Consider the following 3,497-nt stretch of genomic DNA (forward strand, 5'->3'; position numbering starts at 1 on the left):
CTCTCTGTTTGGATCAGCATTCCCCCTGCATTTCTCTGTGCCACCCACCGCCCCCTCCGCACCCAGACTGCCGCCTCCACCTTTGGCTCAAGTTAAAACTGGCCAAGCCTGTTAGCAGTGTGTTGAGGGCTGAGGCCAAAGATGATGAGCTTGGGCTGTCCATCTGGCAGAGCCCAGATCCTGGGGTGGACAGGGAGGTGTGGGCGACCTGTGAGCCCAGCAGAGGAGGCAGGTCGGGTGGGAAGGCCTGCCTGCCTCCCTGCCACCTGATTCTCTGTTGGCATGCTGACAGGGGGTGCTGGGGACTGTGGCCCCAGCCCTGGGCTCAGATCATGGCACAGTGTCTGGATTGGGGTGGCCCTGGCAGTTCTCCTGGCAGGGGATGGGGACTGAGGGGTGGGGACGGTGAAGACTTTGTGCTGACACCCTCGGTGAGACCCTGGAGGGGCCTTGGGGTTGGATCAGGGCCCGTGACCTATTTCAGACTGCATTCATCCCCATCTTCCTCTCTGTGTGGCAGGCATGGTAAGCATGAATACGTGTTTGTTGAATGAATGAATAATGAACAAATGAATGAATCAGTGAATGATGGGTTGGGACCAGCCATAGGGAGGATCTGGTGGGTTGAAGTCCAGGCCTGCCACTTCAGCTAGCCCCTCCAGCTGATACCCAGGGGGAGGAAAGCAGCTCCTCCCATCCCCCATCTCTTTCAAATCCAACCATCACCCAAAAAAAAAAAAAAACCGGCCTGGAAAATCTAACCGCTCCCTGTGGCCTAGGAGGGCAAAGGGCTTGTGCTCACCCATGAGTCAAGCTGAGGGATCCACAGCTGTGTGAGGGGTCTTTCCACAACCCGAACCCCCAGTGTGTCCGAAGGGCTCATTTCTAGAAAGATTCTGATGGAGGTGGTGTCCACGTGCCCCCCCCAAACGTTGAATGAAAGGCTGCTGGCGAGCTCTGGGTCTCGGAGACAGATGGGGCGTGGGGAGATGGAGCCACCCGGCGGTCCTCCCCTCTTTTCTCATTTTTAAATCTCTCCTGGAGAACCCTACCACCCCCACAGAAGGGTAAGGGAGAGACTGGCTGGATTTTCACTGACCTGAGAGCCTCAGTTTACCTGTTGTCGACAGAACAGGGTCTCATGAATGCAGGTTTTTTTTTTTCTGGCTGGAGAATGTTGGGACTAGGGGGTGCCTCAGTGTGTTTCCCATTTGCAGTCTTTCCTTGGAGGGTGAAAATTAAGGAGCTGGGTGTCCCTCACATCCACTTTGCAGGAGCCCTAGGCAGGTTGGAGCCCCAGATATAGGGCCTGGGGGTAATTGAGTGGAGGGCCTTCTCTCCATATCCACCTGTCCAACCCAGTGCCCTCAGGACACCAATGGAGGCTCCTCCTTATCCCACCTGTGCTGGGCCTGGTAGGACTTTATCTGTGGGAGGGAGTTGAGGGGGTGTTGAAGATGGGAGTTGTCTCAAGGGCCAGAAGCTGGGCTGGAGGCCTGCTGTGGGGGTGCTTAGCTGTGTGACTTCTGGCCAGTGGCTGTCACTCTCTGGGCCTCAGCCAAAGGGAAGTGGAATGATGCATGGGGAGGTCCAGGCACCTCCTGCTAACACTCATCTGGTTTTGTTTCTGGGGAACCTGCAGGGTGCAGGTTGCCTACTGAGGGTGCTGGCTGAGAGCCCAGGGGTGGGAGTGTGGACCTCAGGTTGTGGAGAGAAATCCCTAGAGAGCCTTGGGGGGCCCCTGGAGGCTGGGCACCAGGGGCGCTGGGAACACTGACTGTGGCCCTGTGGCCCCTGCAGCCAGCAGGAGAATGGACATCCAGTATTGCATTATTCCCATGATCACTGTCTCACCCTTAATTTTTACAATGGGGGGCCTGGTTGATTGCTGCTGATGGGATCGTGACTCCCACAGGCTTGTGAGCATCTGTGCATTTCATGTGGAAGGGAAACTGAGGCTGGAGGGGCAAATACTGGGTCCCAAGGACTGACCAGAGGTGCCCCTCACCCAGCTGTCACACACCTGTCTCCCACCCAGGCCAAAGAAGCAGAAGTGTATCTGTGGGGTGAAGGAGTGACAAGCTGAGCCGGGACCCCCACCTTCCCCAGGGGTGGTGCTGGGGAGGGGAAGGGAGGGGGTGGGGCTATGACATCTGACAGCCACCAGCCAGGGGTGAGGTGGGGGCACCCCCATTCCTAAGGGTCTGTGCAGGGGGCCTCCCTGCTGGGACCAAGAGAAAGGCAGGGAAGAAGTGGAGGTTTCTCTGGAAGAGCGCAGACCCATGGGTGCTGGCTGTTTTTGTTTTTAAGATCGAGAGATGGAGACAGAGACAGAGGTGGAGAGGCTTGGCAAGAGCAGAGGAGAGAGATACACAGAGACAGAGGGAGGGGGAGACTGACGAAGCCTCCCCCCATCCCCACCCACAGGGGAAGGCAGAGAGAGGGCGGGAGTTGGGGAGAGAGTTGGGGGGGCAGGGAGGCCAAGAGACTGCTTCCCCTCTGCTCAGATCTGCGCCTCATCTAGAGAAAGGCCTTGCCTGGTGCCCCCAGCCCAGCCAGGGGCTCAGGCCAGGAATTGGAGGGGCTCCCACTGATCAGGGTCCCGTCATAGTCCCCTCCAGCCACCTGCTGGGGGGACGGGCCCCCTCTGGGACCCTCCCTCGGAGAGGGCTGGATACACATGCCCTCCCTTCCTCCCAGGTGCCTGATGTGGCTCGGGCCCTCTCTCGCGCGATCGGCTTGAATATTAATACCCGCCCTGCCCGGGGCAGAAGCCCGCTATCGCTTCGTCCGCCACCGCCGCGCGGCCCCCTTTATGGTAATCGTATATGCATTTGCATGTTAATGACAATATTTGTCTTAAAGCGGAGGTTGTGAAGGGGCCGGTAAGGAGGGGGGGGCCGGGTGGGGGCCTGCAGTTTCCATGGGAGCACCAGCTGCTCGGCTGGCGGTTGGGGGGTGACGGAGGGTGGGGGGAGAGGCTGGAGCACGCCGAGCTCCAGGCATGAAATTCCGTGTGTGACGTGCCAGCCCCAGGGAGCCGGCGGGCTGGGCGGCCGGCAGGCGCTGCCCGGTGAGGAGGGACGAAGGGAGGGGACAGCGGCGGGTGGGCAGGGAGGGGGCGGGGGGCAAGCCACCAGGGCTGGCTGTGTGGCTTCGAGCTGGGCACGCCTCCCTCCATGCCTTAGTTTCCCCAACCACTCCATCCTCAGGGGGCTAACAGGCTTTTATGAGGCCCTGGGGACCTTATGGGTGACCATGACATCCTTTCTGCCTTCGGTTAGGCAGAGTGCATTGGTTGAGCGCCTGTTGTGTGCGGGTCTGAGAGTCCAGGCAAACAGGAATTCCTGGGGGGCATGATGGAGTCAACAGGCTGTGAAGCCATCTATTAATGGAACCACTATTTCTTCCAGACCCAGGATACAGTGTTGGCAAAATAGAGAAAAATCCTCTCCCAGACTCCTCCCACCCCCAGATCCCATTTGGTGGTGATGTGC

The sequence above is a fragment of the Bison bison genome, unplaced genomic scaffold (genome assembly GCF_000754665.1).
Source record: "Bison bison bison isolate TAMUID 2011002044 unplaced genomic scaffold, Bison_UMD1.0 scf7180017864492, whole genome shotgun sequence".
Lineage (NCBI taxonomy): Eukaryota > Metazoa > Chordata > Mammalia > Artiodactyla > Bovidae > Bison > Bison bison.